This window comes from Haemaphysalis longicornis, unplaced genomic scaffold (assembly GCF_048455015.1).
Source record: "Haemaphysalis longicornis isolate Haplotype H1 unplaced genomic scaffold, Haemaphysalis longicornis Haplotype H1 scaffold_13, whole genome shotgun sequence".
Lineage (NCBI taxonomy): Eukaryota > Metazoa > Arthropoda > Arachnida > Ixodida > Ixodidae > Haemaphysalis > Haemaphysalis longicornis.
In genome coordinates, this window is record NW_027526233.1 from 495,287 (window position 1) to 509,816 (window position 14,530).

Genomic DNA, 14,530 nt, shown 5'->3' on the forward strand with positions numbered 1-14,530 from the left:
TATGGCAACCGTTGATGGCGAGCCTATTTTCGGCTCCGCGCGCTGCTGATGACCGCGGTAATCAATCATGATTCCGAGCCTGCCGTAAGCCGATGCCGCCGCCGGGGAGACGCACCCGTCGCCCCAAACACAGCAGGACGGCCCAACTCAGCGGCCGGGGAACGGCACCGTACTTGGTCGTTTTGCCCGCTGGTATTGGAACGCTAAACGCGAGTCTTATGTTAACAGCCCGCAGAGTAGAGGGGGAGGGGGGGGGGGCGATTGAAGAACGGCCTAAGGCCTGTTATGACGCGGGTGGTTTCTTCGGCGCACTCCGTTGTCCCGGCGTGGTGGTGTGCGCTTCCTTCTTGCGTGTGCGACCACGTCTTCCGCGTTGCATCGACGTCTGAGATGCCCGGGAGCGTCGTTCTGCGGCACGGTAACGATCGGGACGCTATCTGGCGGAAGAGGCTGGCGCTGCAAGAGGAAGACAAAGGAATAATGCGCCTAAAACTTAAGGGCGGAACGAAAGATGGCGGCGCTTAATGACGAGCGATTTCTAATGAAAACGGCGAGGGCTTCATTATGTCGTAGAAAATGCTAGTGGGGCTTTCAGAGGATGGGGCGGAGTCTTTGTGTGTGCTCCCGCTTTTGCTGCAACACGTTTGCGCTTTCTAGTACGCCGCGCAGTAATCTTAAAGGGGGCCGTGGCGACAAAGTTTCAATAAAAAGACCGCTTTCTCCCTCTAATAACGGTGCCGCGAACTTCAAACAAAAATCGAGAGGTTAGAGAAAGCGTGTCAAGCAGCGGTGACTGGCCAGACACTTTACGGGGACGTCACAGGATCCTGTTTGTGCGATTGGTGGGGACCGACGTAAACCGTCGCCGAGAAAGGTGCGGGACTGGGCGATTGCCTCTAGTTCAGTCGGTCGTATCACTTAAATTCAAACGTGCAGTTTGCTTTACTGCGAAGCAGTTTGCCTCTTCCAGCCAAATAGATTTTCGTGTCCGCGTCAGCGCCGCCGGCAATCGAACCTGGGCCCGATAGAGAAACGGAGCGGCAGCCCGTCGTCTTACCGACTGTGCTATGCCGACACGAGGAGACAGGGAGGCAGACGGTACACTCACCGAGCACAACAGCGCGTTTACCGCCTGCTCTCATTGAAAGCCGTCGTGTGAAGTGCAAACCGCATAATATACAGGGTGGTGCGACGACAACTGGAACCCTTCAAAACTTTTCCTGTTCGCGCTCAAACTTCGCACGTAAGTCGCATTTTGCGGTCTATTTTGTTTGACAACGGGAACAACGACGGTACTTACCTGTGTATTCTCAAAATAAATAAAAACGATTTTCGCCTATCGGAAAATGGCGGCTGATTTGGACGTGCGAGCCCGAAAACCGGGTTTTCTGATCGTCTGCTAGCTCATTCCTAGGTGCATTTTCTGATCGTCTGCTGCACCATTTGACTCCTTCCTACCGTGAATCCCAAACGTGCGTGTCGCTCTGCATAACCCAGGTGGTTCCGTCGTTCCAACATCAACTTGCGCTGGCTCGTACGTCCAAATCAGCCGCCATTTTCCCATAGGCGAAAATTGTTTCTATTTATTTTGAGAATACACAGGTAAGTACCATCGTTGTTTCCGGTATCAAACAAAATAGGCCACAAAATGCGACCTTCGTGGCAAGTTTGAGCGCGAACAAAGCGGCGGTTCGCTCAGGAAAAATTGTTTAAGTGCTCCAATTATCGTCGCACTACCCTGCATGATAACGGCGTTCACGTGGCTTGGATTAGAACAGCGTCTGTGGAGGGGGAGGGTGAGGAGTGAGGGGGATGCAGGGAGAGAGCCGCGCGTGCCGCCCTCCTGCTCACCCTTCGCCAGATCTGCTCCCCTCCGTTTTCTTCCCGCCCTCGCTGCTGCGTTCGGGCGCCGTCTCCGCGAATCGCAGGTAGCGGCTGCTAAATTCTCTGCTTTCACTCTTGATAGAGCCACGTGTGTGAATCCAAGTGACGCCGCATGGGTAATCGGTGTGGGCGTCGCCTACAGCCTGGCAGTCCATCCACCTTCACAGTGTGGATTGGAGCCAAATTATTTTCATTGCTGACCCGTATAACGTCACTGTGGCCGAAATGTGAGAGCAGTTTCAGCATTTCTTGCGTTTTTCTTTTTCGGTGAGAAAGCGTCTTTCGCGCCTGGAATGGAGCCGGGTGAGTTACTGAAGGCGAGTTCTTTAAAAGCGATCAAGGTTGTGTTTTTTTTCCTGCGGGCCCCTTTCGACCGTGTTTCGCCAACGGCTCAGGTGGGACCTCGTAGGGCGAGTCACTCCCTCGTGCCCCCTTTCTCCTCGACAGTTCCGTTCGCAGAGCTGTCGCCCACGTGACCTTCCAGCCGACAGGACGCTGCGCTCCCCTTTTGCGCAGGCCTAAGTGTAGCCCGCTCTCTTTGTGCTCTCCCTCTTCCTCTTTTAATTAGCGCTGCCGCGGCGTGTTCCCCATGTCGCCGCCCTGTGTATGCGCTACGCCAGCGCGACGAAGAGAACGCAGCCGTTCCAAAGCTGGTCGAACAAAGCTCGCTCGATTCGCGCGGCGCCAGCATGAAGGGAGCATTTCCCGGCACTCGACAAGAACGCGGCGTGCCCCCCCCCTTTTTTTTTCTTCTTTTTTATCGGAATCGCGTCCATTCGTCTCTCTCTCTCTCTGTAGTTCGCCTTCGCATGCTCGTGCTCCCGCGTAACGCATGCAGTTTGCAGCTGCACCTGGCGCGAGCTCGCCTTGTCTCGGCGTAATTTATGGGCGTCAGCCGGTGACAGCGGCGTCCGCCGTGTTTGAACTGCTGTTTTCCGTGCAGAGCCTCAGAAGACGCGAGCCGCTCCCCGTGTTGTTGTGCAGTGATATGAAGTTCAATCAAGCAACCTGCCTCTGCTGTGTCTGCGTATAGTTGACGCTGCCGCCATCCTTTTGAAGGTGAACACGTGGGCGCAGACTAAACTAGGCTACGTCGTCGGGCGCATCGACTTGTAGGGCGCGGCATCCCTCTTGCCCTCGCTGTTCTGAGCATCGATGCTGCTCCCGCATCGAACGAGAGAGGGAGAGAGTTCAGTGAAACTTTATCGAGGTTGGGGAAGGGTTCACAGGGAGAAACTTGTGTGCAGTCCTTTCCCCACGGCCCCACAAGCTTGGGCCCTGTCGATCAGCTGGCGCCGGATCATCTTAGACCTCGCTGGCCAGAGTCGCCTCCCACGTTTCTAGTGAATGAGGTATGACATTGTTCTCGGTTTGCCACGTAACTGGACAGTTCCATGCGGTGCCGAAAATGGCGGCTTTTTCGTTTCATTTAAAAAGTCCTCACTAAATCTGTCTGAGAACATAAGCGGCAGCCTTGATTTGTGTGGGAAGGTGTTTGCATTCTTCTCAGTTACGAGAAGTCTTGCCAACCGCAGCGACGAAGGGCACGCCTTTCCACCATACGAATCCTAGGGAGAAGTTCTTAAAAGAGAAACAATCGAAAGGAGAACACTACCCACAGACGATCTACTCAAGCTGAGTGTACACAACACCGCCGAGGAGATTGCCGAAGCCCAAGAAGAACGCGCGCAACTCGCTCGCCTGAACAGAACAGCAGCGGGCAAACGCATAGTGACCCCCGTGCCCCGAAACGTGCATCCTGTCAACAACGAGGGCAGACGCAAGGCGAGAGCAATAGCGATCCTCAAACAAAAAACATTAGAGCAAGCTTCGTTGACGCCGCGGAGTACAGCAATGGGAAGACCTTTGGCGGCGTTGTGGTCGACTCTAGCGGCAAGATTTCTAACAGCGCTTCCATTCGCACTTCAGGCCCCCAAGTCGCCGAGCAAGTCGCCATCGCCCTCGCCCTGCTAGACGGCCGTGGGACTGATATCTACAGTGATTCCAAAACGGCAGCCAGGGCTTTTCAGAATGGCCGCATAGCTGAGCAAGCTGCTCGCCTTCTTAGCGTTTCGAGTCCAGATTCTCTTACGAATCATTCAATTCGCTGGTTTCCCGCTCATGTAGGATCTGTCGCGGATGCTCCCCCGAACCTCAATCAGTCTGCTCACGAGGCTGCGCGCGACCTCACTGACCGCGCTTCCGCTGTAAGGAGAGCTCACTCTGTGTGTCGTCGTCTGTGTTCCTATCCTCGTCTTTGCTGCGCTTCAATACGCCAGATGTACCAACTGGCCCAAACCAATACTCTCCTCACTCCCCTCCCCCTTACCGCCATTCCCGCTACTTACAACGAGGTCACAAAATTCTTCTACATGTCTAGAAGGTTCTTTCCACCCCCTCACCACAAGTTGAATAGGGCGCAAGCCGTTTCCCTTAGACTATTGCAGACCGGCACATATCCGTGTCTGGCAGTTCTACACGAAGTTTACCATGGGAACAGGTTAAGCGCCAGGCACAACTGGAGGAAGTTGTGCCTGGGGGACAAGTTTGGGGGACAAGTTTGTTGAGTAGACGCTCTGTAGCGTGACGAGACGGTCGAGCCTTGGAGCGTTTCCTGTATGCAAGCTGTCGGGGCTCGGCCGGCTGAATCAAACAGCGCCGACGCCGTTTCTCAACCCGTGCACATCCGCCTTTGACTTCTCCACCGCTAGAGTACCTAACAATATCTAAACTTAGCGGCGCCTTCTGCACAACGCAACGCCGAGCGCTCTTCAGTGAGCTCGGTAGATCTACATGGGTGCACTGCAGTATCCTTCGAGTGCGAAATCTTTCAGCTATCGCGAGCTGAGCGGCGCAGCGGAGCGCCGTAGCAGACGACAGAGCGGCTTCTGCCGCCTCATGCGGTCAGTGCGCATGTGCCGGCTGTCTGATTCCCGCCACGTCTCGGCGCCGGCGCTTGGCGGAGCGCAGCGGCCACGCGCTCGCCGTTTCCCTTTAACAGTGGACCGCCCTGTGCACTGGTTGACCAATGAAATGCGAACACGAAAATATGAGCCAGGACACGGAAAATTGAAAAGAAAAGCACTGTTCGTGGAGGTTCACTAATGGCGCGCTATTGGTACATTTGGAAAGCACATTTTAAATTTCGTTTCTGTAATTGAGCCACGCATCTGTCTGACTTCTGTGGAAAGAAATCACGCTATTATTGTTTTTAGTTCACATTTTCGTGATCACGTTTGATTTTTCCGTGACTGTAGCTATGAACCTACGAACGAACGTTTCTTCTTAAAATCGTCTGCCGAACGGTGTCGTCTAGGCCAACGTATAATTGATCACGGCATTCATCATGACCCTATGGATTAGCCAAACACGAAAATTAAACCAGGTTTATTGAGGGACAGCTCGGTTTTAGCGCCGAGAGGGCGCAGACAACGCGCACTGAACTTGTATACGCCGTCTTGTATCATTTCCTGATGGCACGCGCCCGTGCTGTTTCCCGATATCCCTGCCCCTCCCATTGGACCCGCCGCGGTGGCTCAGTGGCTAAGGCGTTGCGCTGCTGAGCACAAGGTCGCGGGTTCGATTCCCGGCCGCGGCGGCCGCTTTTCTGATGGAGGCGAAAAGCAAAAACGCCCGTGTGTACGAGATTTCGGCGCACGTTAAAGATCCCCAGGTGGTCAAAATTAATCCGGAGCCCTCCACTACGGCGCGCCTCATCGCCTGCGTTGCGTCGGCGCGTTAAACCCTACAATCAATCAATCCCTCCCATTGGAACGAACGAGCGCTTTAGACGTTATCACTCCGCGCAGCCGCACGAGGCTCTGGTTTGGCCGTGGCCGAGCTTGAAGGTGAGACGGACACTGCGGACCGTTTCCTAGCTATGTACTTGGAGCAATACAACTTTCGTTCTAAAGAAGTCACGCGTCAAAGGACGCTGAAGGTATGTTGTTGGTGACAACATATCGCACCCTTTTAATCGAATCAGCAACGGGCGGTGAAATTCTCGGTTTCGCCCTTTTCGAGCCCTGATCACGGGAATGGGACGCAGCACAGCTGGCAGGGCGTGTCATTGGTCAGAGGAGTCGCGATTGGAATTACGGATGAGAAACGGTCGTAGCCCGCTGTAGGTCGCGCGGCAGCTACGCGGCCTCTCACGTGGGAACCGCTTCCCAGACCATACAGTTAATACTACTGTCCCAGACGAACCGATAGGGGACGCAGTGGTCTCGCATGGCACGGCCTCCGCGATCGGCTGCCGGCGGCGCGCGCCGTGCGCATGGCCAGCTAGTTCCTCTCCCTGCCGCCAGGGGAGCCTCCCGCCGCCGACGTTTAGCTGCCGATTCGTTCTCGCTAACCGTAGCGGCACTGCCGTTTTCGGGCGAGCACCCGTTGGCGTTCGTGCCGACAGCGGCAGCTTTGCTCTTTCAGCACTGTGTAAAACTGGGTTTATTATTTTGGCACGGCACCAAGACACTGCTTGTCAAGCACAACGCGTTGTCGGGCGGCATTTTTGGTGGGAAGCGGAAAGAGGGAAACATGTCTCGCCCTTCTTTTTCCGCTCGGCTAATGAGTCATTGCGTGCTTGGTAGATGCTGTTATGCTGGTGTTGGAATCCTTGTCGCAGCCTCTTCCTCTCGTCATGGATTGAACAGTTTCCGATTTCCCTCCACCTGAACGGGGAACAAGCGACAACATCGCCAGACGACATCAATGGAATGCACCTAGGACATAGGTGGCGATGGAGCGGGAGACAAAAAAAAAATTAAACCCAGTTACATCCCGTGTGGAATATGCTTCAACAGCGGAGCGCTTGTTCTCTTTTGTCGGCTCGAGCGTCAACGGGCGCTCAAATTCCATGGTTCGGACAAAGGAATCGGCAGGTAAACGTCAGCGGCGGGAGGGGGAGGAATCCGCCCCGGCGAGACCACTGCTTTCCCCGTTGGAACCGGCAGCCTGCGTGACGCACGACCCACAGCAGACGGACAAAAAGGCTGGACCTGCAACAGCAGCGCTCTCAAAATGCAGACGTCTTTATGTTGATGAACTTGCTCAAATTCAATCACTCTTACTACTACTGTGAGATCCGTCACAGTATTGTCGTGGAACAGCCAAGCGTTCCTTTTCCTGTTTCCATCGGTCCGTGAAAGTTATCAAAGATGAGCATTGCACATTTAATTTTCACTGAGATTTAGAAATGTCCACTTTCATATTATAGACAGGGATGTGGTAAGAGTTGAGCTCAGTATAAGCGAGACAGAATAGCGCAGGAGAATCGGAGAGGGGGACGCGCTCGCTCTTCATCTCACCGTCACCATGCCTTCTGCGATTTCGTAAGTTTTCTTGGCGATTTCGCTCCAGGGTCATTGTCATGCCCCTTCGTCTAGTCTGTTGCTTCATTAGGTCCAGCTTCTTCTACTTGCGTGTTTTTGCGATTTACTTTAGTGAAGTTCGTCTTGTTGGGCACTCTCTTCGGTTGCAATCTATTTACTGCGCTATTTACAACGGACCGACAAAGGCGCCTGTATACATAATAGGCGTTCGTGCGGACATTGAAAATGAACTGTCCGGCCGAGATGTTGCGGCACTTTCGCTTGCGTTTTTACTGCGGCTATAAATTTGGAGGACCTTGAAGGGTGGCCGGGCAGGCCAACGACAATCCTTTCGAACGTTAAATAAGCCCCAGGGCCAACCAAGCGAATCAAAGAGACGAATAAAACGAGCGTCGTCTTGAGGCGGGTGATACGTTGTCTGAATGTCACGGCTTTTGATTGGATTGCTTCGGGGCTTGGGCTCGTGACGCGGCTTTGAGCAAACATTCGCGGTGAAGGGGGAGGATAGATGGAAGCCTTTCTGGCCCCCGAGTAAATGCGGCGGCGGCGCCGAAATGTTTTCGAGAAGACGAAATGCAAGAGTGCGCCGCCGGAGAGCCTCCTCTTCCAAGCCCCGGCCCGTAGCAATAAAGTACAGCAGACGCGTTTCCAAGGTCGGCTGACCGAGTATCGTCTGCTCCTTATTTGCTGCGTTCGCCTTTTGTTCTGCGCCATTTTTCACGTCGTTGTCGCCTCTTTTCATTCGTTTCGCTGCCGTTGCTGGCCTTTCGCCGCCCCTTTCAGGGGAGGAGGAGCAACGAAGGAAACGAGGCGCGGACAAGAGTGAAAGGGTGTGCGTGGTGCGCGAGAAAGGAAACGGTGGAGTTTGGCATTAAAAAGAGTAAAGAAAAAGCAAGTGCTTCGCGTTGCCGGCAGCGGCTGAATCGTCGGCAATCTGCATCCGCCTAGAAGACGCTGTTTTCTCTTTTTCTCGAAGCACGCTCGTGCGCGTACTACTTGCGTTTTTGGCAAACGATCGTAATGTGTGGACCGGCGCGAACCGGTTTTCGCGTCGTCTGCTGTGCCTCGTCGTCTGCTGCTTCGGCCGTTCGCCCATTCTTTTGGGGCCGGAAATTTGTGTTCATTTTGCCCACGCTGCGCGTGGGAGTTTATTTACGTCTCTTCCAGCGCGAAGGGCAGTCATGGCTGGCGCCCTGCTTAAAAGGAGACGGAGGAATCACGCAGATTAGGTGCTCGCCTCTGGTTCTCCGGAATAAAATACGCGTGTAGCTTTCTGTGCGCCCCTAAAACAGCGTCGCGTGTGGCTAGGATACCCCGAACCACTATGGCTGGTTGTCGGCGTGGCCAACGCATAAATTATGCAAAAGTAGGCTAGCCTTGCTGGAATGGCGGCCACTTCCCTATCGGAGGCGGTCTTTTACGCAATCCCAGTGCAGCGGTCTGATGCTAATACAGTTGAGTGCAGACCGCACGCCGCTGAACCAATACCTCATGCAGTTATTACGAAGTTCTAAATTTTTTTCTTGGTGTAATTGTGTCGGTGATGATTGATTTTTTTTTATGGCGCAAGGCCGACTAATAATGGCATACAGCGCCAAAGGAGCGCCGTCCAGGACGTTTCACTGACATTAGGGGAAACAACGGTAGTCGGAATTAACCTGGGATGCTTGAACGCCAAACACCTTAGTGGCCAACTACGCTAATCCAACCTCATATAAACATTTTCAATCTGGGTGAAAAACTTGCCGACCATTGCGGTTCTCCTTAATGCATCGCCAACTGCACTCGTCTCTGTGACGGGGCATAGCTGCTGCGTCTCAGGAACTTATCGCGCCATCGGCGAACGCGCGCTCCCGTTGACATCCGGGTCCGTCGCTTAGGCGGAGTGATACCGTACATGAGCTATTGCCGTTCTTAACGTGTTCGCGAGTATAGGGACCGGGCAGCTGGACGGGTGGCGCCACCACTCGGCGCTCCCCTCGTCAGTGGAATGAGCCGGCGCATTGGATTACACAGCCTCCCGTTGTTTTTGCCGTGTTTGCTTCGGTGCTTTGTATGTTTTGGTGGCGTTGTGAGCAGACATGTGAGATGAAACGAAGTCTAAACAGATGTGTTGGGTTCTTAGATGCAGTAATGACTACGTAAACTTGTCGGACGCGTCTAAAGTTGGGTATCGGCTGCAATGGCATGAGCGCTTTTTGCAGCGATCTGCGCTTGGCTCCACCAGTTCTGAGTACGAATAAAACTACTTTTATTAGTATTATTTTCTTCTTAATGCACTCACGGCTACGCAAACTTATTGGATGCTTGTAAGGTTGGGGAAGGGCTACATTGACACGAGCGCTTTTTGCAGCGCTCTGCGCCTGGCTGCGCGCGAACTGAGTAGGAATAAAACTATTAGCAATATTAGAATTCTTTTCTACCACTTTAAATTATCTTCACTGGTTTCAATGACTACGGTTTCCACGCCAGCCTAAGCGCTGGGATACCTCGATACGTGTGCTTTAAATAGAAAGGCACCTGCATACGAGATGGATTTCCGTGTAGCCGTAGAAATGTTGCGGTAGTTTACACTTTCTGTAATCGTGATCTTTGTACCTTCGGTTTTGGTGGGTGACACTGTGACAGCATGGGAGCCTGAAAGCCGGAGTGGAAATCCCACGTTTGTGGTGGTCATTTTATCAAGAGCCAAAGTTATTCACCAACTCAACAGCCCAAGCTACAAACTATCCCTCCTCCCCTTCCCGTTTTACCCCCTGCGTAGAATAAAGGCTGGCACCGATAGTTAAAAAATGTGGCAGTGTTAACGTCACTCGGTGTTTTTTAATGCTTAAGTATTCTTTACAGAGTACCTATAAAAATCGTGTAATGCCTGGTGAAGACACCAAAAACACGCGATTAGTTGCCTCAAATATATATGGTGCATGAGCCCGAGTCCTCCACCACAGACACATTTCCGACACGCTGGAAAAAGTTTAGATTTGGAGAGGGGGCATGGAAGTTCAAAATTAAACAGCAAACTTATCTAGCCCTCGGTCTAATGATTATGGTGGTTGAACACAAAGCTTTCTTCGTGCGAAATCGAATGGGAAATGGTCAAAGTCAAAGACGCTGCGATCAAAAGACCAAACTGCGTGCTGGTCAAATTCGACGCTTAACTAGTCAAAGTTTAAATCCAGAAGGCAACCAAGGAAACCCATACGATAGAGCTTTGCGATAAACAATCATCGTCGTTAGACGGAGGTGTGCATGATTTTTCAAGCGTAGGTAGCAGCTTGTAAACCGACCGCAGCATTCAGTTGTGAAGCTGAGTACAGGTTTCCGGCACCCTCCTGCCTTTCGTCCTTCAGCCACGCAGGAATTGGTTTTTGAAAAACCATTTACCAACTAGCCAGCGACCATTGCAATTCTTGTAAAGCAATGCTTCTCCACGACAAGCAATAACATTCTACTACCATGCGGTATTTATTCTATCAATGATTCCCGATGACTGCAGTAAGAGCATTTCTGTGAAATTAAACACGTTTCAGCCGTAGGTAAAGAAGATACGGAAGCGTCGTCCGTCACAATTTCTGTTTTGAGGTAAATCTTCGAAGACACCCTCCAACTTCGTCTTTCGCTTGCGCACGACGTCGGCGCCGTTTCGTCATCAACTGCCAAAGGCCAGCGCCGCAGCATTCCTAGATCGGTTGCACACACCGGCTTTGTGGGAGCATTTAGCGGCAATATACTCCTCGATTCGCGGAACTGCATGCAGACATGAAAAAATTACATGAAGCAACGAACTTTCACTTCCAGCTTGACTTCCAGCTTGGCGCATTGAGCGTCGTCTGCTATTTGTAAATACTGAGTATGGGCGTAAATAACACACATGGCATGCCTCGTAAACATCACATCCACACTCAAGATTTACCGATCTGAAAAATGCACGTGGGGTTACGTTCGCTTTGCAAGCCGCACCGCAAAAAAACGAAAGAAAGCCATGCACAGTTACGCTGCGCTGACCGCCACCGGCATTCCACTGACGAGCGGTTCGCCACGGGCGGCGCTGTTCGCTGAAACGACGGTGGTGCCATACAACGGCCGCCCGGTCCCTATAGCGTCTACGAAACAGGTCGACCGCCTGAAACACGCTATCGGTCCAACGGCAAACTGCTTGGCGCCGTTCCAACGAGCGCTATTATCCTATGCGCGCGCCGCCATATTGACAGTTTGTCAGAGAGCATGTCATTTATCGCGAGGCTTTTTTGTGCCACCGCACTGGGTGTTGTCAGGGGGCTGGTCTGTGTGCGCGCATATTTTCTCACACAATCGCATATAAAGAGGCCAGACGCACGTTGTAGGCGATTGATTTCCTTGTGCATTTCGACCGGGGTGTGGTCCAAATAGGAGTGAGCCAGTCGTGCGTTCGGCCTCTTCCTTCACTCTTCAGTGGAATCCTGGGACCTATCCCTCGCACGTAGGCACATGCACGCACATGGAGTGGTGCGTGTCGTGTTTAAGTGTTCATTCCAGCCAAAAACCCTCCCCTAAAGAGAACAGGGGTGCGGGCCAAGCTTGTCAACTGTCATTGTAAACGCAACCAAAACTGAAAACCCTAAACCAACCCTTAACGAAACCCAAACCAATACCGATACCAATTCAACCCAAACCCAACCCAAACCCTATTGCCCCCTACTTTTATGCACCTTTACTGTGCAACTATCCATTTCGACTTGAATATGTTTGTATGTGTATTTCCATGACTGTTGCGATTTTATATGATAATTTTCTTACCCCCACGCTCATGTAACGCCAGTAAGGGCCTGTAGGGTAAATGAACAAGAAAGTCGGCTTGTTCAGCGAATTTTTCTTTCTCCTGTCGCTGTAGTATTTCATTCGATATCGCCACAAATGATCATCCTCGTAATTTTCATAAAAAAACGTTGCAACTGTCACTTATGTATTGATATTTTGCCTCAGATATGCGCCACAGTTGTTTTTGATCAACAATTTTGACAAGCGTGAACATTTCCACTAGACTGCGATGTTTATAAATGGTTGTTGGTATATCAGTATCTTGTATGATATCTGCTATGACTTTGGCCGGGTGGCTGAATGGAGGGACGGACGGACGTACAGACGGACAGACGGACAGACGGACGGACGCACGGACGGAAGGACAGACAGACAGACGGACGGACGCACGGACGGAAGGACAGACAGACAGACAGACAGACAGACAGACAGACAGACAGACAGACAGACAGACAGTCGTAAAGATGCGCGGAAAGACGGATGGATAGACGGACCAAAATTTCGGCGTTCCAGTATCGCAAGACAGTCATCTTTAAAAACCCAACCAACCCACTGTCTGAGCTTGCCCCCCAAAATCATACCACGCACATGCACATCAGCCGTCATCACATAAAGGGTCACCTCATTACATGCAGATTCACTTCCTGTGGCGTGTCTGCTGTCACGCTAAAACGCGCACATTCTTTTTTTATGGAAGTGGGCGTTCAAAAATACCTGCGTGTTACAATCCGATTCAAAACTTCAAAACTTCAAAACCTCGAAACCGAAACCGCCAACTCTACACCGAAAAAAAGGGAATGACGGATGTTTATTTATTTATTTATTTGTTTGTTTGTTTGTTTGTTTATTTATTTATTTATTTACTTATTTGTTGATTAATTGATTTGTTTGTTTGTTTGTTTGTTTGTTTGTTTTTTTGTTTGTTTGTTTAGTTGTTTATCCAGCTTACTACATTCGCTCAGAGGGCTTTGTTGTAGGAGATACATAAAAAGTGTTCAGTGCAGAAACGTAAACATGAATCTCGTAATATACAAAAATGAAAAACAAACACAGGCATCTTTTAAAAGCTTGCAGCAAAGAGCATTGTACAACAGTAAACGACAACAGACCCGAAGGCAAAAAAAAAAGAAAAGAAAAAAAGAAAAGAGGAAAACATGAAGGAAGACGAAATAAAAAAAATCGACATTCCATAGCACTAGTCACAGTGGTCATTAAACATTGCAGTGGGCAGCGACACGCAGCAGCCTTTATGAATGAGCTAATAACAGATGAACTAACTATGAACTAACGAGAAATAATTGACAGGAACAAGATCACGGCAATTCAGGAAACACCGTTTTCACTGTCACCACGCAGATCACTTTAGAGCGGTGTCAAATGTGACGCCAGATTCGGAAACGACTTTTTCCGGAATATTATTCCAATCGCCAATTGTGCGTGGGAAAAATATGATTTAACAAGCGGAGTGCGGCAATGAATTTCTCTGGTGTTTTTGCTATTGTCTCTCCTTTTTGATAAGTAAGAAGGCGGTTTTAAATAAGTTTGGTGGTTAATACCACTTTTTTCGTTAGCTATCTGGTTGAGGAATAGTATGCGACATACTGTGCGGCGAGTTTGTAAGCAGTCCCAAGACAGTGCCTTCTTTATTGCGGAAACACTGGTATTCTTGCCGAACGAACCAGTGACAAAGTGAGCCGCACGGTTTTGTTAATGAGTATACCTTGGTGTCCGGATCCCACGCAGCAGCAGCGTATTCTAGTATTGGGCGCACATTAGTTATGTACAGAGTCTCCTTTACGTCCTGTGGGTCATTTTTGAAATTTCTTCTAATAAAATTAAGAACACGGCCAGCCTTCGTTGTTACGGTTTCAGTGTGCTTGGTCCAGGTCAGGTTTAAACTGAAAGTAATCATCTCGGCGGAAACAGAAGGGAATCAAACCAGTGATGTTCCGTACTCGGAAGACTTCTAGGTTCAGAAATTCCCTATTTTTAGCACTTTCCCCCCACAGGTTCTTCAAGAACTCCCTGCAAGTTTCCCTGCATTCTCTTTTCGCAGCTGAGAGGCCTCTACGTAGATTCCTGTTCGGTTCTGGGCGCTGGTCAGCGCCACTTATGTCCACTTTACGCAGCCTTCCGGGTGCTGACGCCATTCCGAGAATCGCAGTTTCAGCGGGCAATGACTTCTACCACACCTACTGATCCGCAGCATTTGACTACAGATATGTCGTTTTGTACCAAACAGCTTGCTTACTTCGCATATTGAAGCTCTAAGTTAACACTGCAGCCCGCAAGAAAAACAACGAGACATTGTTGGGTAATTGAGGTAATTTTATCTTAGCCCCAGTACTGCTGTAGCCATCTCTTGTTCACAGCACGCGGACTAAGGCGCACTCGAAGCACTTTTTTTGTACATAGCACAGTAATGCATGCGAGCAGGCTTCAGCCGCCGCCGCTTCACGCGTTACTAGCTCTTTCTCATTGAGTGGTCTTTTCTTTGTCCGCCCTGTTCTTTCATGCAT

At 50.9% G+C, this 14,530-nt stretch overlaps 1 protein-coding gene across 1 annotated transcript in view; it reads left to right on the top strand.

Moving 5' to 3' along the window:
* Plc21c (Phospholipase C at 21C) overlaps positions 1 to 14,530 on the top strand; it is a 494,941-nt gene that overhangs the window by 309,641 nt on the left and 170,770 nt on the right. The window lies entirely within an intron of this gene.